This window comes from Dendropsophus ebraccatus, chromosome 15, assembly GCF_027789765.1.
Source record: "Dendropsophus ebraccatus isolate aDenEbr1 chromosome 15, aDenEbr1.pat, whole genome shotgun sequence".
In the NCBI taxonomy this organism is placed as follows: domain Eukaryota; kingdom Metazoa; phylum Chordata; class Amphibia; order Anura; family Hylidae; genus Dendropsophus; species Dendropsophus ebraccatus.
This window is the reverse complement of record NC_091468.1, coordinates 33,248,892-33,273,038: the sequence shown is the minus strand read 5'-3', so window position 1 is coordinate 33,273,038 and position 24,147 is coordinate 33,248,892. Positions and strand designations below refer to the sequence as shown.

Here is a 24,147-nt window from a genome sequence, read left to right as displayed (position 1 = left end):
AACATTTTAAGGACACGGCAGAGGATCACATACACAAAGGCTAAGGGCAGAGGGACTTCAAGCACCAAATCATTAGTGATACTCTTACCTCTGTACCACCTATAGCTACAGCAATGCTGCTGTGTCAGAAATACCAGTCTAGTATAGACCATGATCACATGGAGACTAAAGCCCCATTTCCACAGGCCGTCGGTCAGTGCTCGTTTGCCCCTCGTTCCCCGCTCGCTGCCGCCGCTACTCCATGTGTCGGCAGCAAGCGGGGGAGTGCGGGAGGGGCCGCCTGGGTGTTCGCTACCGCCGCTCCTATTCCACCAAGCGACGGTCATTTGTTTTTCAACATGTTTGAAAGACAAACGACGCAACAATCAGCCGACATGAACGATGTTGGCTGATCATTGCATTCTAATCCACGGGACGATTATTGGCCGTAACGTTTGAATACGGCCGATAATCGTTTCGTGGAATAGGGCCTTTAGGTCTCATGCACATGTTACGTTCGTATGGACAGTGTGCAGATTATCAGAACTCCCAGGATCATGTATCACTATGATGCCAGGAGCTCCGAAACAGTATAAATCTTTGCGTAAGAAGCTCTGGGGCATAATGATATATCATGCAAGGAGTTCAGATAACTCCGCTACCCACCAGCCGTATATATGGACCATGCACGGAACATGCACATGCACATGAACAAGGCCCTAGAGAATCATTATAGTCATGAATCTTTCTCAGGTTGTCCAAACATAGAATAAATAAAGTCTATATTTTTTTTACATTATATTAAATCAATAAAGCATGCAGTTTAGTGAAGGTCGCTCTAAACATCCAAAACACTGAGAATGAAGGCATGTAAGGGTTTAGTCTATGCCAGGAATTATGAAAGCCATTAAAACCATAGCTAACTACAGGTCAGGATGTCACTAGGCTAATAATATTCACTTCACATCAAATTATTAGCTGAAACCCACATGCAGAGTTTAGCTGGAGGTAATGTATAAAACTAAGCTCTTTGCCTTCTTTGTATTAAATTTTCCCAATCTCCTAATTCCAAATCACATGTGGAAATGCATTACTGTAGATCTTACAGGAAACCAATCAACACGATTGTGCTAATATGAGTATAAATCTACTGTGCAGCCCCCTGAGGTGACCAGCCGGGTCTGCAGCGGTAGCTTTACAACAGGGAAAAGGGTGTTTTTATTCTGGCATGCAAGGCCAGGAGAGGGGCGGCAACTAGATATCTGGATGGGGAGCGACCAGTCAGCCTGTCATTGCGCTTGGCACACTTAGGGGCCCTCTTGGCTCCTTGCTCAGCAGCTGAATTCAAAGTCCACTTTGAATTTAGCTGCTGAGGAAGGAGCCAAGATGGCCCTGAAACAGGTACAGCTGGAATAATTCCTTCTGATCCCACTGTACCCACACATCAAGCCACCTTATGGTTCCACAGGTAAACAGCAAACGGAAGAAAAACAAGTCTGTGGAAATTTGAAATTGCAGCCAAAACTAACCACAAGGTTCGGCATCTGCTCTATACCATTATGCATGCGCAAGCTACTCCCTAAGATAAACTAGCGCGACTCTCAGCGTCACACTGCCAGAAACCATCAGAGCGCACAGCAAAGAGGACTGCCTGATCGGAACGGCAAGCAGAGAGCGGTGCACATGCTTCAATAAGTTACCATAAACTATATCACATTCTGCCAACACGAGTGGATTACAATTAGGGATGGTCCGAACAGAGTTCGTACGGAGTTCGTACGAGCCCGAACCATCCGCAATGATTACTGGTGTCTGCCCGCTCCGTGCAGCGGGCGGATCCATCCCTAATTACAGGATATACAAATTTTTTTACAAGTGTGGATACAAGTGGAGTGGTGTTTTCTTTATATGATATTTTATACAATAGGTTACATATTACAAACCATATTTTAAAACTTTCCAACCCTAGATAGATAGATAGATAGATAGATAGATAGATAGATAGATAGATAGATCTATTTTTTTCCCCAGAAACAATTTTTGTTTGCATCTGTTTTTGCCCGAATTCATAACTTTTCATTTTTACTCTTTATTTTAGATTCTTGTTCTCCTATTTTTTTAAATTAGAATTTTTCATTTATTTATTTTTTTTAGTATCTTTTGTGAACACCTATATTAGAGGCTGTATGTTTTATATGTGAATTTACTTGTTACTCATAAACATCTTTTATTTCATCCAGAAGAAGCCAATTATGCTCATCTTACAGAGAAAAATTGCTTCTCGACTTCAAACCTGGCAAAGAGAAAAATCCCTGTATCAATTACCCTTCTTCAGAATCTGGTGGCTATACCCTGTAGACCTGTGGTAATGTATACAGCACTTTAGAAAAGCATCTAGGCCCCCTTTTAATTCTTTGAGTTTACCAAGATATCTTTCTCTGGCAGAGAGAGTTCCATTATCTTACTGCTCTTACAGTAAAGAATTCCTTTCTTTATATACAATCACATGCTTCCTCATTTAGCACAGAGGGTGCACTTTCTTGGGTTAGAGTTGCTCAGAGAGTGATGGGTATGAATTCTCTGTAAAACATGCTGTTATGTGCTATTTAATTATTACAACAGTAAAATGATAAATATTCCTTTAAATGACAGAACCCGTGAACACATCCTGTCGCAAGTTAACCATATAGCTTGGGCAAATTAAAAAGCCAGGTCACATCTTCATAACTTTCCTCTCTTCCAGACAGTAGAGGTGCCCTGAAGGTCTACTCTTCAGACGTAACGCACAATTAATATATAATAGACTATAATTGAAATATTTAAATGCTCTTTAAAATTGCTATTTCACTTCAATTTCACAGCACCAGAAAGTATGTAGCATGTGGCCTCGGCCAATAATCAAGGCACCTACAAGAAAAAAAAATCGTCTTCATCCACATGTAATGCAGCATGCACTATTTAATTCACTTAAGGTTAGAGTTTTCCTAATTATGCATTAAAAATATTCCACCAAATGAGTAATGTTCAAGTCAGGATAGTGGATACAGCTGGACGTAATGAGAGCCATAAAACTGTCCATTACATTTCTTCCTTTACAACTCCTTTACTGATCTCCGCAATGACTCAATGTATACAATGACGAAACAAACAAATTACTACATTACCTTAATTGTAAATGCCAATGGGCAAGAATTCCCTTTTTCCATACAGTGCTTTTGCTGAATCAATTACTGTGAGGACTCGGTGCTGTAATTCTGAAGAATGAAATTATGCAGATGTCAAGAGGAAATACTGCTGCGTTTGCCAGAAACAAGGACAAGGATGTCAAGATTAGCGCCTAAAAAAAGATGACAACTAAAGCTAGCCATAGAGGTACAGTAAGCCGATTTTGACCAAAAATTATTTACAGTCAGCTGAAAAATCTTCATAAAACTGTTTCAAAGAACAACAAAAACACAACCAGTAAGGCCCCACAGCGTTACTGCTATCCATCCATTTATTGTAGTGGTTTTATGGAAAAATTGATTTGTTAAGATCCATTTTACATTGACATAACTAACCCCTTAAGGGTCCATGCCGCAATTATACTGATCCCCGCTTGGCATTCGATTACTATGGGCTCCAGCAGCCCATAGTAATCAATCACTAATCTCGTACATCAATGCAGGACTGATCTCGCACAGTAAACCGTGTAAGCGCAATTAAATGCCAAAGAGCAAAATAAATTGATTTTGGTCCCATCACATCCAGAAAGTTTTGAATAAAAAGTGATCAAAAATTGGCATGCATGCAAGCAAGATACCAATAGAACAGATCAGATCATTAAACTTCACACAGCTCCATAGAACCAAAAAAAAGTGACATGAAGATAGTAATAAAGCAATTTTAAAACACCTTTAAATGTTTTTAAAAAGTTTTTTTTTTTTTGTTTTTTTAAAGCAGTAAAATAAAATAAAAGTTATATAGGTTACCTATTGTTGTAATCGAACTGACGAACTGACATAGATAACATTTCCGTTTTACCACAGGGCGAACAGAGTTAACAAAAAAGCCCCTGAAATTAAGATGGGGGGAAAAAGAAAAGAAGCTTTTTTTATTTTTAATTTCACAAATACTTTTTTCCCAGTTTCACAGCATATTGTATGAAAAAGTTAAGTCTGTTGTTTCAAAGTACAATTGGTTTTGGAAAAAATAAGAACTTATGTGGGTCCGTAGGTAAAAAACCACAAGCGCTATGACCTATTAAGCATGAGGGAAAAAACGATATTGTGGCCATTTTCCAAATTTACGTGTGTTTGTACTTGGGCCCTAAAGCGTGGTCTGCTGCACGTTATCGTCTGGGTACAAACATGTACATGCCCAGAAAACAAACAGAATGTAGTCACTAGATGACTACATTCAGATCATTAAAGTTCATTGGGATGTAAACAGACGTAAGGCAGATGCCACCAATAACACTCTAAATGCACCTAACATTGAGTGATGCTCTGGTCACATTAGCATCTATTATTAACAGAGCCATGACAGCTTTAATGGATCCAACGCAAAACAGATCCTAACGCATCTCATTGGCTTATAATAGGTGCATTTACTTACATTTACAGTGTCCACTGATCAATATCCACAGAACCAACACCGCTCATGAAAACAGAGGTCCCATGTCTCTCCTTGCTGACCAGAGCTGCAGTCATATGTGCACGTTGCTGCCCCACTGAACTCTATGGGCCTGAGGAAGATCGCAGATTACAGTTCTTGGCTATCGATGTCAGGCCCACAGAGCTGAAGGGCGCAGCTGTGCTATATAAGCAACAAAAAATACAGTCCTTGATCAAGACGGGTGACCAAAGCTAGTAGTCACAATAACTACACAGGATAAAGTTTATCCAAACTATGTCAGATGTTGTGTGGGTCCTATACGAGTGACTTGCACGTGTAGATGGCACCAGTTGCACACCTTTGTCCTACATAACACATCTGTCACAAAGGAAAGGTGCAGTAAGTAATGAAGATGATAATACTCAAGCTTTGCCTTTTTTCTTTAAATTATGTTCAAAGGATTCAATCAGTTCTCGGCAGACTTTGATGTCCTGAAAGCACTTTCCAACAGCTATTCCTGTGACCTAGAACACATTACACTGAGCAATATCGTCTCATCCTAGTTTGTGCAACATTTTACTTTTTAAACAAGCAGGTCTTTCAAATGCTTCCCCACAGCTACTAAGTTATTCATTACAAGGCTTCATTTCATTGTTGCATGTAGGGGATCCACATAACTCATGCTTTTTACGGCCATGAATATTTCATATCATCATATATTGAAGTCTAATTTTCTGCTAAGTATTCATTGTGATCATATTAGATGCCTCTCTGGGAACACCGTCTGTGTCCTTAAAATTTCTGGATATACTTGTAAGATCGTTTCCATTCTGGACAGATGTAGCCTAAATCTATCCCTTTTTCCATCACCAAATTTTTATGTCTAAATGTACTGACATTTGAGGTGGTTTATTACAGAATCAGGTATGTGTCGTACCGCTGCCATTTACACTCTGCTGCGGGTAGATTGAAATGAAAATCATTTATAGTTTTGTGCCTCAAATATACTGTTACTTAAAGTTCAAGTCTGAAATTACGGTTTTGGTTCCATCGTAAACATTATCACTTGTGCCCCATGGACAGATGTAGACTTTCCTGCAGAAGAACCAAACAGGCTTCTCTACATTGTTCTTGTCTTATGGAGATTACATTTCTTCTCTGACGGTAGGCCCGAGAGCACTTAGGTCTTATGCACAAGTCCGGTAAATTTATCAGGAATTTTTATGAGGAAATCCAGATAAATTTCTGGACCCATAGACTTGTATCGGGCACAGACACCCTTCTTCAGTATTTTTCCTATACGGTGTCTGTTATAAAAAAAAAAAATAGGTCACAAAATTATAGATCCTATTCAATGTTTGTCAGGAGTTCCAGCATGGATGCCCCCATAAAAGTCAATTGGAGCATCTGAATTTCTAGACAGCTCTGGATGCACATCTGGAAACTGCCCAGAATTCCAGAGGTGTGGCTGGACACCCCAGGGCTGGGGTCAGCATCTGCATAAGTATTGCCGGGTGCTGTGCCTTTCCCTTTAACTGATTAGCAGCACAAACTGTACAATTAAATGCAGCACAAGACGAAGGAGGAGCCACTGCTTTTCCAGCTTTTGTCAACCACTCTTGTTGCCAGAGGTTGCACTATGCCTCAGGCCACAAGGGGCCACTCTTCCCCCAAGAGGTGATGTCACTTATGCACATATGCACATACAGAGCAGATAGATAAAAAGCCAGAGGAGAGCATTGCTGCAGCTGTGCAGCAGGTAAGTATGGTTTTTTTTTTTTCTTGTCAGTTTTTACTGGCAGGAAATACTGATTGTCTCCTGAAACAAACCCTGATCAGTATTTCTTGATAGTAAAAAGTGATATGGATGTGCAAATGTGGGTTTAGGCCCCATTTAGATTTCTGTGGGCATATTTACTGTAAGGAAACACTGATAAGGAATATTTACACATTTGTGTCTAAAGCTTATGTCCTTGTGTGTGTGTGGGGGGGGGGGGGCGGGGGGGGAGATCTCTGACAACCCCTTTAAATGCGCACCTACTGTGACCTAATGTGACAATGTAAATGAACATTTTGGACTATTCATTGCAGGTAAGCATTTGCAGTTTTCCTATCGGCTGACTTTTCTGATTACTTGCACTATCAGACTCATCACTATTGATTTATTTGTCTTATCTCTAGGTGATTATAATTTGTGCTTTATCAGAAAACGTAGCCACTCGTTATTCCTTGTCACAGTTTATTTACTTAGGAGTAAACACAAGGTTCTTCATATAACTTCAGATGACAAATGAGGCCGGGTGCGTATGAAATACGTGCTTCTCTCTGAGCCGAGATGCAATCGGTCATGGAAGTTTAATAGAAAGAGCATAAATATCACTGTGCATACTCTTAAGAGTTTACCATGAGTGAAACCTCCTTACTACTGGCAGAAATTATTCAAAGTTGGAGGTCCACAAGCAGGTTTCTAGGTGTACTACCTGCATGGAGCCTATAAGCCTCCTCTGGAGAGTCCATACTGAGCCTGGCAGGTAAAACAAGGCTTCCTTCTTACCGCTGACCACCTTAAAATTTTAGCTGTCCCATACATACTGTATACATACTTATGTTCTTACTATGTACACAGTGCTGCCTTCTGAATGCAATCCCCTCCCTCCCTTTACTCGTCATCATTATCAGATCATTACATAGACCAGGGCTTCTTTTGTCGTATAATCTCTTCCTTGCTGTCATGCTCCCTGCCGCTGTTTGGTCATCTCTATCATAAGTAGTTCAACAGAAGGGAAGGAGAAAAAAAAAATGTCGGAGACCAGCGTCTCATCTAATATTTACCAGATAGTCACGTCTTGACACCTAGTAGCCTCTTGGGCTGTGTAAATATATCCCCAAAACAAAGTGGGGTACAAAGAGCCAGTGCTGGGCCGCTAGCCAGTAGGACCACTTAGAGATGTTCCAAAAAGCGTGGGACCTGTCTAAGTACTTCTGCAAAAAAAAAAAGTGTTGATCACTTTAGGTCACAGGTGTCAAACTCAGGCCCTCCCGCTGTCAGAAAACAACAATTCCCATCATGTCTGGACAGCCAAAGCTTTGGCTGTTCAGGCATGATGGGAATTGTAGTTTTCTAACAGCTGGAGGGCCTGAGTTTGACACCCCTGCTTTAGATAGTGGCACTGCCCATATACCAGTGTTAACAAGCAAATTGTTGCGCTGAACTAACAAAAAAAATGCTTTTATTTAAAGAAAGAAAAACAGAGGCAGTAAAAAACATGGATGACTTGTTTTGGGAACACAGTCCCTTCATCAGATTCAATCAGTATGAATTCTTCATAAAATAAATAATTCCACCTCAATATACCATTAAACCATCACAAGAGTGTACAGAATAATAGTTACCTAGTAGCTGTCAAATATTATAAGGACAAAAAAATTCAAGTCCATCCAGAAGCTTGCTGAATACCTTGGAGGACTCCAACCTTGGATAACACCAGTAAGACAATATGATAAACAGTTTTTCACTCCCCTAGGTGCCTTCACATACATGTCTACAGAGTAGCTTTCTTTATGGACCAGACACTCCATATATACTTGTCAGCCACCTAATTCACACCAGGCAAGCTTTATTACTTTTAACGACAGGCACAGTCGACAATCACTCATTTGCACAATATATACTCATTAAACTGAAAATCACCATTAGCGCTTTATGTGCTAACCTATATCATTCAGAAAAGGTTTCACGTTCAGTTTTCAAAAGTGACTAAACTGGCTTTCAGCTATAAAATATAAATTATTTTGCAGGTAGAGGAACCTTTTAATGGACCAACATGGGGATTCATTAGTGTCTTGGATATACAAGTCCTTTTCTGACAGCCCTCTTGTTCATGTTGATGTACAAAGAACTCTCCTGTGGGTCAGTTAAAAGGAATTCTGTGAGCAATTCAATGAGCATTCCCGTAGAGCATCAATGCAATATAGTATAAGGCAATATAGCGTAGTATACAAGGGATTAAGCAAGGAAAAGCAGGATGTCGCCAAAAAGGAAAATTATAAACATAAAGGATGCAATGCTTATTTCAATCATAGCCACATAATTCCTTCTAAAACCATAAACATATATATATTTATTAAGGCCCACTTACACTAGCCAGGTATTATATTGGTTATCTTGTTTTCCGAGCAACTATAATGGTTATTGAGAGCAAAAGATATCCAATAAATAAAACATATTTGACAATGACCCTATTTGCATCACAGTCTAGGACTTACTTCAGGTTGTACGTAGAGATGAGTGATTGGCGGTGCCTGAAGTAGGTGGATGCAGCCTTAGGGTGTCTTAGGGTGTCATTGGCTGTATCCACATTTTCCCATACTCCCTAGGGTTGCATACAACTTCAACCACTGGTAATCAAATGCCAAACAATTGGACTCGCACATGCTCTAGTTGTGTGTTAATCCAATCCAAACATACAGACTGATGTGCCAGGTGTAGTCTAATTGTGACTACAATAAGTCAATTTCCCAAATGTATACACTGTTAATACAGGACAAAATTGACTGAAGCCCCCAAATACCCCTTTAAGGTAAGTCACAGGACAGTGATGTGAGGATCTTCCAGTGCCAATCCACAAAGTTCAAGCATCCATCCTGCTATATCATGTGGATAACCTGACTACCATAGCACAAATAGAAATAAAGACACTTCCCTCCAAAATGTTCTATTTGCTCCTCGGCTGCAGGTTCAATAGTATACTCACCTGTGAGTCCAGAAGTCAGAGTTTTCTATGCATCTCTATAAGAGGACTCTCAGAGATGCATAGAGAAGCATTGAAAAGTCTTTAAAGCTATGGTGAATCAAGGAGATAAGAAGAGCCGTAACATCAGCGTCAGCGGGATCCGAATGGTGTTGTAGCACCGGAATGAAGCAACGCCAAAGAAAATTGTTCCTTGCTGGTTACTATACTAGTAAACTTACAGCCGGGGAGCAAATAAAGGATTTAGCAACCAATCATATTTCAGCTTTTATTATACCAGAGCACTGTGGGAAATAAAAGCTGTGCTCTGACTGGTCTGGCGTAAAGCCACTGTCTATGCCTGTTCACCAAACTTTATCAAGTCAGAACAAAAAGTTGCCTTGACATCCAGGAAGGCCTCCTATGTGGATCCCAGGTAAGGTCCTCCTCCTGAACCTCTGGAATACATGACATGTTTTTATCGCTTTCCCTTACCATTCCTCTGCATCCCTCTGTCTCTTTACTATGCCGTTTGCCGCCCTCTGAAACAACAAACCATACAACAGTGCCCGGCAAAGGAGCAGAGAGCAGAAACATGTTGCTTTTGGCAAAGCCGTCGTTCTGCTGTCCACTTTTTAGAACTCTGAGCAAGAACACATGAGCACTGAGTGAAAGAAAAGGGCTGCTGCTGTAACCGTGCCAACAAAATATAAAGACACAAACCCAGATGCAGGAATCTAAGGCATTTCCTCTGCTATGCGACTGTCCTTTTTAGAAGGTCAAATGAACATAATGAAAAAAGTGGATATTTTTAAAGGGATTGTTGGATATTACTTGGCTTCTGGAAGAACTAACATTGCCAATGCCAAACATATTTAACTAGTGCTTAATTTTTATTCATCTGTCACACGAGCCAACAATTCTCCAGGACTAGCCAGAATCATTTCATTTAGAATTCATCTTCCAGTCAGACTAATTTTCCTGGATGAATGATAGTCTTTAAGTAATAAAGAACATTTAATAACTGTGCAGAGAACAAAGAAAAATCCTCATTTTCAGCATTTTACCCTGTGACATTCTACCCAGTTAGCGTTACCCTGGCCAAATGGATTAACTGGTTTCCATTATTAACCTAGTCTCCATGATCATGCTACTCAATCACAACAGTATCAATAAGATACATAATACCCAGATATGAATGACACAGAATACCCAATAATCCATACACATACCAAATACTACCTAATTGTGTATACATAGATAGGTCCTTGGAAGAGATGGGCACTGTATGGCAGATTGATTGTGTCCAAAAAGTAAGTCTGCAGTGGACAAGTAAACAAGAACGTGGATGGCTTAAAAGGGGTAGTGCGGCGTTTAAAAATTATTCACTAAATAACACACATGACAAAGTTATACAACTAGTAACATGTAAGTGAATGACCCCTTCCCCGTGTCCCCTCACCCCTGGAAGTGTGGTGCAGTATACTCACAACTTGGGTAGCCATCTGTGGTTGAATGACGTCATCTTCGGGAGGCCGTCCGGACCACTCCAGCCTTTGTGCCGGCCCCCTCTGCCGGGTCATCAGCTGCTCAGCCGCGATTGGCTGAGCATAACTGTGTTCAGCCAATCGCGACTGAGCAGCTGATGATGCAGCATGAGGGATGGCTGAAACAGTCCGGCATACCTCCCGAAGATGACGTCGTTTGACCCAAGATGGCAGCCGGGGTCGACAGTAATCTGGTGAGTATACTGCACCACACTTCCGGGGGTGGGGGGACATGGGGAAGGGGGCCATTCACTTACATAACACACATTACAAAGTTGTATACCTTTGTAATGTGTGTTATTTAGTGAATAATTTTTAAACACCACACTACCCCTTTAACCAGACGACCCTGGACGTAACTGTACGTCCTGGGGGTTTTTCTAGCTATTATGCAGAGCGCACTTCATAGCAGATGGGGGCCGGCTGCAATCAGCAGCCGACACCTCACTGTTAATGACAGGCTGCAGCGATCGCGCTGCGGCGTCCCATTAACTCCTTAAACAGCCTGTAGATCGAAAACTGAAAGTGCTATAGCTCTTAGAAGGGGAGGAGGGAAAAACGAAAGCGCAAAGATCAAAATTTGCGCGGTCCACTGAGTCATTTTGGGCCTGGTCCTCAAAGGGTTAAAGGAGATTTCCAATTATAACAAGTAGAGATGAGCATAATTTAAGCATGCTTGAATCTCATCCTTTGGTATTTGAATACAAGTGGCTGAAGAAGTTGGATGCAGTGCTATGGAAAAACATGGATGCAACTTTTATGCCATAGGCTATATCCATGTTTTTCAGGACTCCCTAGGGCATCACCAGTAATCAAATGCCTGAATCAAATCAAATGTCTGAAGTATTTAATGTATTAACACATGAGCACTTAGCACCCCCATTCTTGTGGTTGGTGAAGAGCTTAGGTCAGACCCTGAAAAATCTGACACTTAGCACCTGTTTTATGTATAGGGATATGTTGTAGTTATTGGTAAACCCCTTTAAGACAGAAAAAATATAATTTGTATATAAAATAATTGTAAAAAGAACAATATGTAATGGCCTACTAGTAAGTGGCCTACTAAATGTAATGTCTGGTAGGGTGTTTGCACTGCATAGTTATTACCTGATAGTTTATGTGCAGATACTGTACTGGAAATGCCAATATATGCACCATAAGAAGAAACATCTAAAATAATTCTTCACTTTCAGTGCTGAAATACCCTTATTACTTGGTCTGATGTTATACAGGATTACGGAAAAATACATTCAATGCTCAAAAGACCTGTTGACTGAACAGAAATTGGGCCAAAGTTGCTGACCTTGCACTATAGTTTTGAAGGGGATTTCTGGAAATCAGTCAGGCCAGTGAAAAAGAATCTTGCTAATTCACATCTCTTATACTTTTCTCCTTTCCACACCCGGAGAAAGTATTTGGAATTTTGTTTCAGTAGCACAACTTCCCTTGGGTGCGGTGGTTTATTGTAAATGCCAGAAAAACTGCAGGAAAAGAGAGAGCGAAAGATAAATCCAAAAACTACTAAGAATGAACTCTTGAAATAAAAAAATTAAGAAAAAAAAATGTCAATTCTTTCCACTAATCCATCCCAGATGTCTCCTCTCAAAATACTTGTGTTCCATTTATGGAACGTCTTCCTCTTCTGCTTCCAGGTCATGGCACCAAAGCATCAACAGATCCGAAAACCGCAAGGGAAAATGTTTCCTAGACATGCCATTGTATAATGGACCATAAACATTCGGTCCCGTTCTATACACAATGAAATCACATACATGTACTTAATTTAATGGAGCTGTCTTCAAAATGCATGCAAGGAATATTCCTAACATCCCGACATTTCCACTCTCTTCTATACAGGGTCATTGCAATGATGTCATGGAGGCCGGAGTGTGGCTAAGAAACTACATTTTCATCGCCTTTTCCAAATGAGTAAGAATGGAAATACCAAAAGCAGCATAGTACTGACTGCATAAAGAAACACGCTGATCAATATGGCTCTGGGGTAATGTAATCAAGTGGTTCGATGTGAAAGTAACACCCCCACATCCAAGGATATTCATGACATAAAGACCATACTGCTGCTGTTACGACAAGCCCAGCCCTGGTAGGTACCATCCACCTTCCCTTTTAGGTGGTAGGGTGGGTTCACACTGAGGAATCTGGGCAGATAACCCACTGGGGAATTCCACCACTCACCCTCGCTCGCATCTGCCTTTATGCCATAGACTCCATTCTATGGTCGAACGAATTCCGCCGTCTGGCCAAAGAATTGACATGGTTATCCGCTCAGATTCCTCAGGTATGAACCCACCCATAGACATCTTAGCAGGACTCTCCTCTCCAGAAGAGCTGCACAAGCCCAAGGGTCATGGAATGGCACAGACGGGGATGAGACGAGTAAACACTTGTCATGGCTCAGATTTATCCAATCCAGAAAATGAGGGCAAGCTAAAGACCTAGATGAGTAACAACAGCTAGATGAGTAACAACAACTTATAAACACAAATGACAGATTACCATTCAAATGAATCTGTTAGCTGCAAGCAAACACTTTCATATGTATCTGTATGTGTTTCCATAACATCGAAAAATACCTTTTTTTTTCAGTGCAAGATGTCAATAGTAGAGATGAGCGCAACTCAAGCCTACTTGAGTACAATTGTTCAGACTCCCTAAGGCTGCATCCAACTTCTTCAACCACCAGTATTCAGATGCTGAACAATCGGGTTCAAACATGCTTGAATTGTGCTCATCTCTAGTCAGGAGACTTTTCCAACTTTCTGATCTGCTGCAAGCTGGAATAACTCCTCGCTCCCCCTTCTACACCTGACCATGCTTGATAGACATTAAGATGCAAGCTAAGCTCCAGGATCAGAGATGGGAGGGAAGCAAGGAGTTGTTCCTGCCCACTCAGCCAATCACGAGCCAAGGCAGAACACTGCTGTGGCCAGTGATAGGCTGAGTAGAAATGGTCCAGCTCCAAGCTGCCATCTTAGAAGCAGGTAGAAGAATTGGGGGTCTGAAAGAATGAGAAGAACAAAAAACATTATTCAGCATCTATGCAGTATGCTGGGCCTACTATAATGTGCCTGAAAAGGCAGTACATGACATCTACTTTTGCGGTTATTTACATTTTAAAGCTTAGGATTACATTTTCCCAGAAATTTTCTTTAGTTTATGCTTATTTCCATTATTTTACAGCAGGGTCATTGATATGATTTTCACCCAAAAAGTTAATCATTTATATCTGAATTTATAGAATGTCATGATATTTGCACAATATGAAAGGACTTATAAAATGTCTTGCAAATGTAAAATCTGTGACATGTACCGTCTTGCCCTTTATTGGATGCTACGGCTTGTTTTGAAGCTTTGCATGAAAACTGTAGAATTGTGAAAACGATTGTAATCTGCACAGAGCGTCCTGGAGCGGCGCTGCTCTGTTTAACATGTAAAATAAAAGGCGGCCATTGTTGTTTTTTCAGCATAAGGCCTTAATGTGATTTTATTCCCTAAGAGTTTCTCTCTCACATCCCAACACGTGTTTATTGCAGATAGCGGGCGGCAGGCAGCGTCACGCACACACTATGACTTATGCATGATTTTCTTCGGATTAAGCTTACTTCCACCAGGTCTGGAGCCCAGGGAGATGAGAGAAGACCGTGGACGATGGAGACAATCACTGCAAAAATCTGAAGCAATGCATTTCAATGTAAAGTGGCAAAAAATGTTATTTACAAAATGAGAAAAATAGCAAAGGGTGACAGGTATAAGGCAAACTTTACTAATGGAGTAGTTAACAAAATTGTGGATTCTTAACATAGTTGATATTTTTTAATTATTCCTTATAGGATATCTTGCTCAGTGTCACTTAATTTGCATCTACTTGAGAATCTAGACAAGGATGGATGGCGCCTCTTGTCATGTATGTGTTTTACATCAGTAAAAGACCTGCATGTTGGATTTTCCCAACTGATGTGCTCTCGCATGACAGGAGGTCAGTATTTCCTGTTAGAGTTTAACATTCGCTCGGCTATTGAAGTCTACAGATTGAAGATTTTTCCAGCACTTACGCCAAATGCATACTTTAGTTTTAGCAATCTGAAATATGCAATATGTTACCGCTTTTGCTTCTGTTACATGGCAGCTTCCAATATGCATGTGCTTCCTTATCGGATCATTCTCATTACAAAGAAAGGAAAGATATCCAAGTCTATGGCCAGCTTTATATCCCAGCATAAATATTCTCCTTCTAGGAGCTGGCTATCACATTACAATTCAAGGCCAACTATTGACTGTTTCCTCCTATGAATTATTTAAATCCACTTATTCGGCAATGATTGGGACTTAATCATAACGTGAGCAAACAGGATGGTGCTGCCACCTTCTCGCCTTTACCGTGAAAGTCGACTTACTCTATATATTAGATATACCTATGCACAAAGTGAGGGAACATTTATCTCTTTCCTGTGATAAGGACAACATGTAAATTAGAAATGCATTAAGCAGCATGATGTATGGAAGCTGTATCTGATATTGGGGTAGGCTTCATTATGCAAATAATTTCAAGGTGGAAACAACTTGTTATCTGTACTTCCATCCATGTATGAAGTGTCTGGTTTACTAAAAGTGCCTAATTCTTTTTAGTTTTATACATGAATAGACCAGTGCCACGGCCCTATTTTTGAACCACCGCCAGGTTTCTAGTCTATTACCAAGCAATGGCCGAAGCACTGGGAGCAGGGAAATTGTCCCACCAGGGATGGGGGCGCACCCAATGCTTGGAAATAGACAGACATCATGTGCGGGATGCGTGCGACGGTCTATTCATGTAAAAAAAAAAAAAAAAAGAGAGATGTACTAGTGGCACATTTGCTTTATTTTTTTTTTTTTTTTGTTCCGCTCTTAAGATGGAGTAAAAAAATGAAAAACTGATGGTGGTATGAAGCTAGTCTAATCCAGCATGGATTTCCTGCAGAGAGATTACCTCTGCTAATTTCTGTTGCATACTGATGAGATGCTCCATAGACAAGCCCTTTGGGGAAATTGGGGGCTATTTTAATGAAAAGGATGAAAATTATTACAAGATGCAAAAATTTTAAAAATATATATAGGTATATATTTCTCATGGTGGGCTAAAGCAGCCGTATTTCTTCTTGCTTAGCCAGCTACACGCAGGAGCTGAGGAAGGTTTATTGGATAATTTTCAGCAATTACATAAAATAACTGTGAAGGGATAAGAGAGTACCCCAAGAGAAATGAGTCCTACCACCAAAGAGATTCAGATTCCAATAGCAATTTGTCTTGTCCTTGGGTATAAATGGCTGTTAATCTAGTATAAAATAAGAGCGGTGTTATCAAAAAGACCGTCTCAGCAACACCATTGTCACACAGTGTGTAAGATACAAATGTCCCCCTCCAGCCTCTGTCACAACAAATAATGCCCATCGATCAACTTGTTCCCCCTAGCAGACTTTTCTTATTTTCTCATTGAGAAAGCCAAAGCTATGATACCTCGCCAGGAGAATGTGCTGGCTGGGACACTATGGATTTTCTTACACTTCTGACCTAATCTGATATAAAAGGAGTTGGGATTACAGGACGCAGCCTGAATATGGTTTGATATGTTACTGTCTTCTGAGTTGCATTACATTCAGAGATTACCACCAAAGATGCTTGTCATCAGCATTTTCCTAGCAAAAGCCTATTAAACACCTGATAGGGAGACAAAGGAATATAAAAGGACTGTATATGGGAAATAGGATGCATTCTCATTCCAGTGTCTGTTGTATTTATCTCATTGTCATATCTCCATATCAGATAGCACAAACTACTTAATCTATAGACTATAGACGATTTAAAGACCCTATTGCACTGAACGATATCAGCCTTACTAATCGTTCAGTGTAATAGCACGTGTTAAAAGTAGCCAACAACTATTTCAAGCAACTCCCCTATGCATGTGTTCTCAATAGGGAGCATGTAGTGTCTGTCTCTTCCAGATACCTCTGGTGGTAGATCTTCCAATGTAAGAACGAAAAGATTAAGGATTTGTTTAAATTTACCACCCTCATACACCTCGAATGGTTGGCAGCTCCTGCCAAGATCGTCTGGTTCAGACAACTCCCATCATATGTATGGTCAGGCACCTTCAGGCTCTGTTAAAGGGAATAAGTCATCAGAAAATCATCTATTCCTTAAAGTGTAACCGTCACCCTGTCCATGCAGCAGGATACTATTTCAAAACACCATCAGTTTCATAATACACTCCCATTGCAGTCTACCATGCTTCCGGGAGATCTGTGGACAGCTTGCTTTAGAAGCGGACTACAAAACTGTCTGGGTTTGAAAGAGTACCCTGCCACAAGGGCAAGATCAGAGTTACCCTTTAAATCAATTTTGTATGTTACACACATTCTTAATGAATTTTGGCAATGATTTTAAAATAATCCTGCAGTTTTCGTTCCAACCACTAAGCCTAAGGGTGGTATTACATGGGCCGAGCAGGGCCCGATAATACCTGCAAACGAGCGCCGATCTGCTAGATCGTTGCTCGTTTACTGGGCCTATTACACGGCCCGATAATCGTTTGACAAGGGCTGCAAGGACATCGGTAACAATGTCCTTGCAGCCCTTGCTAAACTGGCATACAGTACCCATCCACGTTCCAGGGCTGCTCCTGCCGTCCGCTTCTCCCAGGGTCCCGTGCGCGCTCTAGCTTTACAGCGGCCTGTCAGCTGGTAGGCCGCTCAGCATATCAAAGGCCGGGACTGCCGCGGCCTGTGATTGGCTGAGCGGCCTATCAGCTGACAGGCCGCTGTGAAGCTAGAGTGCGCGCGGGACCCCGGGAGAAGCGGACGGCAGGAGCAGACCTGGAACGTGGATGGGTAATGTATATCGTTAGTCGCCGGCCACGCACCGCTATTACACGTAGCGGTGCGCGGTCGGCGCCCGACAAAAATAGGGTCTAACCTATATCAACGATCAGCCGATTATCGTTGTCATCGGCTGATCGTTGCATTGATTACACGGAGCGATAATCGGCCGAATCGGGCCAATTCGGCCAATTATCGTTCTGTGTAATAGTACCCTAAAACTAAGCAAAGACTTCATGTTCTGTACAGATCACTTCCCAGTTGTCTCCTTATCAGTGGAAGGGTCACAATGAAAGAGAACGCCAATAGATTTATAACAATAGCTGAAGCTTCAGGTCACCAGGTCACCTAGATTACCTAGTGCCTCTTTAACATCACTTATGAACCTTTAAAGACTCCCAACTACATTTAACTATAAGCCCAGATATAAAGTTCTGTATACATACCATATACAGTTGCAAATATAACTTGACCTTTTAGGGGGGAAAAAATGCTACACAATGATTACACTTTATGCAGAGACAACTATACTTTATACATATACACACACATACACAACATACACTAGCCCAACAAGAGGGCACTCTGTACACACATACACTATCATATAGGTACAAGTTACAAAACATGGCATAAAAACACTGTACAAAGAGCTATAAATCCAAGCTAACACACCAAGTGTCACACAACAGGGAGACTGGAAGTTGACAGGCCTCCGACCATATATTTACATATGCTATACTTAATTTAGCTGCCTGTTCATCTGTTAAGAAGAGAGGTTACGCAGAATGTGCAAATCTACCACCACGCTGTGTGAGTGGTTTTCTTTTCGGCTTCCAAGTGACGTAACTTCATATCCAGCAGGTATAATTTGTTTAATTTATGTTTTTCAGACCAGAATTGGCAAACTAAGTAAAATTCCAGAGCTGTACCAGCGTATATGTTGTAGAAAAAAAAAATCTCATTGCAGAATTGACTTTTAATACAAACGCTTTGTAACCTCTCATTTATTTTTCCCCTTACAAATTGTCAATTTATTTTTGTAAATTGGTGAATAAAAGGTAATAGGAAAAAAAGAATGTTATCAAAATGTTATGTTGTCTTTATATTACAGAAACTTGGAAAAAAGCAAACAGTTCTTCAGATAAGTGGCCGCAGCATTTTTTGACCCATAAACTGCCATGCGCTATATTGGGAGTTTTTTCTTTTTCCCCAAAAAAAAAAAAAAAGTTTTACAGACTTAAGGAATTAACTATTGCTTGCATGATGTTTGACATACAGACTACACTGTGCAAGGTGTATTTTTTCTGGTATTTATTAACGTTGAGCGGACCTGTCAAACTGTTCGGGTTCTGAAGGATGCTCGGCGTTTGATTCCCCTTGGCTATAAAAGTTGTGTGCAGCCCTAGGAAAATATGGATACAGCCTATGGCTATGTTCACACAACGTATATTTTCGTAAAATCACGGTCGTTGTGCAATGGCTGTGATTATTACGAAAATATACGTTGGCTCTCCGTCTATGGGATCTTGGCCGGAGTGTATACATAGTTTTTTGCAGCCGCTATTCAGTGAATAGCGGGCACAGAAAGCCACGTCAGTGCACACTGTGGAGCGAGCGGCTCTGGCCGCTCACTCCATAGTGTGCAGTGGAGAGTTCCCTGCGGCCGAAAAGATCATCTTGGCCGGCACTGCAGTACTGTCCGGCTGTTCCGTGACCCGTCCGGGTTACAGAATGGCCGGTCTCTTACATCGTGTGCACATGGCCTATGGCTGTATCAATGTTTTAAAGTACTCACTATCCAACTTCTGCAGCCGTGGGAATCAAATGCCAAGTATCCTGGTTAGGAGAACGTTGCCGAACCCAAACAGTTCGACAGGTCCGCTCAACGCGTATATTTATTATTTTGATACAGGTTGGTTAGTAAATGCATTTTCAGATTCAAAATGGTAGTAAGACAGAGTCCAAAAGAATCGACAATTTTTTTTTATTGTCCGCAGCACTCCCATAAGGGACAAAAGCACTGTATAACGGAGAATGCAAAGTTAAAAATTCCTGTGCCTATAAGGCTATAAAAATCCATTGAATGCCCAAAAAAAGCATTGATAAAGCAGACAAAAAGTTTTAAAGCAAGTAAAATTCTTCTCCCCCCCCCCCTTTTTATTTTTCAAGCAAAAAGCGGCCAAAAAAGGGCCTTTTGGACTATCTGGTTGATATGAGATAGCGTAGTATACTATGCATATTCCTAGCATTGTATCCTGTAAATACATCGTCCATCTCAGGTCTCTGTTAATCCTATGGATCAGGAGGCCCCAGTCTTACTGTTCCTATTGCTTGAGTTTCTGCATGCACGGGCATGGGGCAGAGAGAGGACCTGACAGTCTAGTTCATGTTGCGTCCCTGAAGCAGCTGTCTGTCGCCACAAGGTGACAATATGGCTCGAAGCAAAAAGACTGCAGCCTGTCGGTATCACTAATGTCTGGGTCAGCAGATTTCTGACTGCTGTACAATGATGGGAAAGAGGAGTTCCTCCACAAAGCCGGAGGGGAGGTGACCAGAATATGGGGGTCCAAGGATCTGCTGAAGTCCATGTCCTGGATGGGGATGTAGCACATTATAGTCCATACAAGTGGGAGGAAGAGCGGATGTGAAAGGGAGCCTTATGGCGATGTATGCTGTGGGATACATTGCAAACTTCCTTCAGGTTGGGATTCCTCCCAATTTATTCTACCGTCATGTGATCAGACAATACAAAACATGAACTGTTATAGTGTTTTCTGTTGCTGGTAGATAATTCCTACGGCTTTACTTTTTTGACCGTAGCAAAATCTCCTTCATGTCTTGTATTATCTGCAGAATATTTGGATTCTGAGCGAGTTATCTTGGGAGGATCTCTACGTCTCTCCTACCTTTACTTGTGATGCACATATCAGCTCTTTTTACATTATCATCGGTGCGGATGGATTTCATGAACTCCTTATCAAAATTTAATCCGGCTCCACAGGTAAGCCAGGGATTTATAGCGGCTGCACAGGTAAGACAAGGATAAACTGGCAAAGTATTAGGGGAATTATATATGCGAGTAGAAACTTCCTTTAACGACCTGGAATCAATGAGAAGAAACATATACGGCGCCGTCACATTTTTAAAAGTGGCCTAATAAAGTTGTAATCCAGAAAGAGATTACATGTGAAGCATTACAAGCACACAGTATAAGACGCCTTCATCCTCACATGACATATATACATTTATATAACCTCTCATCCCCCCAGGGTAGTCACAGCTTTATTACTGGTGTGCAGCAAGTTCCCACCAAAACAAAAGAAGGCAAAGATAGAAAACTTCAATATAAGAAAGAAAATATCTAGACTGAACAATATCAGACCACTCCCTGGGGCCTTTGTACAGCTGGCAATACAAAAAGCAAAAATACAGGAAACCAAGGCCGGGTAAGAAGGAAAAGTGCCTGACACCAGTCATTCTCACCACAATATCAAACAATATGACGGCCAAGAGAGACTAGATGGACCAAGTCTTTTCTTCCGACACTGTTTTATGTTTAAAGGGAAACTATCAGCAGGTTAGATGAATCTAACCTGCTGATAGCCCCCTATAGCGCACGAGGCCCCGAGGAGGAATGTATGTCTCTTACCTTCCGCCTCGACAGCTTTTTCATGCTGCTAGCAGTGAAATTCCCGGTCTGGAGAACAGTCAGGAGCACTGCCCTTCCCCATAGCGTCGAGACGTCCGGCTCCTTCTAATGATAAATCAATAAAGTGGGCAGCCCAGATCAGTGCTTTGGGGTGAGGCAGTGCTCCTCTGTTCATGTCAACAACTGTCCAGAGCAATAGAAGTTTTATATGGGGATTTGCTACTGCTCTGGTCGTTTCCTGTCACAGACAGAGGTGGCAGCAGAGAGCACCATGTCAGACTGGTAAGAATACACCACAGGACATACAGCAGCTGAAGTACTGGAAGACTTGAGATTTTTAAATAGAAGTAAAGTACAAATTTATAAAGCTTTCTGACACCAGTTGATCTGAAAGAAAAACATTTCCACTTAAGTATGTCTTTAAATGTTTCTAGGTAACACATATACTAATAGATAAGGTAATATTCTTATTATGAACTAAACCAACATAACTACTGTATGTGCAAATACTCTTGTGCATGTAACTAAAGGCAAAACTCATAAAAAAGCACTGTCATATGACCTGTTCTTCAGCCCTGTGACACGTGGAACAGTATCTGGTATCTTGACTATACATCTGGGAATCGCAACAAAATCCAAATACATTTTTTAAGCTCTACAATGGCTTCTACTAGTGTAGCCAACATATACACTTAACAATCCTGCCATTGCTACTACTTTATCAAACACTTTGTCTCACAAAGCTACATGATCAGGTTCAGAGCATCTACCTAATATCTACATAAAGATGGACAGGTGCAGAGAAGAAAATAAACCTGGCACTTGGGACTGACATTCAGCTAATGTTGTCCTTGCATTATTCTAAAGTTTCCCAACAACCTGTTGAGGTCAGATATTTTTAGGGTTTCCAGCAAGTCAGGACACAAGTGATATTCGATTTTTCAGCATGGCGGGGTGATAATGTTAGTATCACAATAGAAAACATGAACAGAATATCATATGGGGATGCTGAGGAGATTATCAGACCATTTTGTATGGACATTAGCCATCTGCAATGAAAATAGACCAACACTGTATAACTCAAGGCGTCAGGCAAACCATACAACGAGTGACAAAAAAAAAACTAAGTTCATCAAGTTAGACCAAAGGCATGGAGAAGATGTGAATGAGGAGAACGGGTATGGGTCATCTATAGAACTCTGCACCCACCTAATAATACAAAGTAAAGCGCCATTTACACGTTCCATGCACAATTCATATAAATGGACAATCTGCTACAGATTGGAATTTAGAACTGCCTCCATCATCATTCATGATGATACTGAGAGCTCCAAAAGGGTTTACATTTTCAAGCTACTGTACTGACAGACATGCAGCTGTGTCAGTAAAGTAGTCCAAAGATTTAAGATTTTCACAGCTACAGTTGCAAAGCATGAATGATGATGCCAAGAGTTGTGAATTCCAATATGTATTACATTGTGCGTTTTTATGAACTGTGCATAGAACGTGTAAATGACCCCTTAGGCAAGAAACCAATAAACCAGATTCATGACCACACAACTCAAAACAACAACAAAAGTATGTTTTAGCTGGGAAAAGGGTGCATCTGCAAAATTCATACCCTGGCCGAGCGCCTGCCCTATCTTACCAATCACAGGGATCAGGTCAGTTGAGTATTACTGCACCAGGGGACATTAGCTAAACCACATCAAAAGTTCGGTGACCAGAAAAAAAAATGTCAAACTGCAGCAACAAGGGGAACGTAAACTATCCAGACTCACCTCTCCCTGTGCCCCTACAGTGCTGAATCACCGCTCTGGGACCCCCGTCAGGCCCTGGGATTTCCTGCAGAGCCGATGTCACAACCCAGTTGATGGACAGCTTGCTCAGCCAATCAGTAACAGGACACCCTGCTCCAGTCACTGATTGGCTGAGCAGGAAGTCCATCAGCTGGGATGGGCATTTTCCCCAAGTTGTGAAGTCATCGCAACTCAGGGGAAAATGCCTTCCGGCGGGGGTCCCGGAGCTAGTCAGATGGCAAATCACAGGCAAGAGATGTAAGCAATGCTCTCCTATTCCCGCAGCCTTTTTAAATTATAAAAATGGCCATAACTTATAAACTTACATAAGATGTGGGGAAAGTAGGATTTGGTATAGGAAAAAAGTCGCTGCCAGGACCCATTCTTTTTTTTCCCTACTGAAAGAAACAACACACTTGCCTCAACCAATGTGTATTTTCATAGCACAGATGAAAGCTCGGAATATCTAACAGATCCCAGTAATATTAATATCTGCCAAATAATACCTTTGGGTCATAATATAGTGGCCACTAAGTGTACATTGCTATAACTCATATAACATGACATCTATACCCTTTAAAGCAGTAAAGTTCTTGCTTGTAGAACATAAGCAGTGACCGGGCCCATTCCAGCAAGCTGTTAACATTTCCTAATGTACTAATATCTCACAGAGATCAGGTAGCATGATGTTTAAGGCCCCTTTAGCCAACAGCTTTCCAATTATAATGGAGACAAATATCTACAATATGAAGTGCTATAGACCTTGGGAACTAGATAGAAACACACTTCAGGAACAAGTTTGGTTTTATTAGTGGCCTGACAAGAACTTAGAAGCCAATACCAATTTTCTAAACAAGACTACCTGACGATTCCTGCTTTACAATAACATAAGACGGACAACCATCATATAACCAATATACAAGAGCTTGCCCTTTATTATCATCATCGTTATCATCGTCACAGGACAGA

General features: G+C 41.1%; 1 protein-coding gene across 2 annotated transcripts in view; it reads right to left on the bottom strand.

The window, feature by feature from the left end:
- The window catches only part of CRIM1 (cysteine rich transmembrane BMP regulator 1), a 555,578-nt gene that overhangs the window by 469,610 nt on the left and 61,821 nt on the right, over positions 1-24,147 (bottom strand). The window lies entirely within an intron of this gene.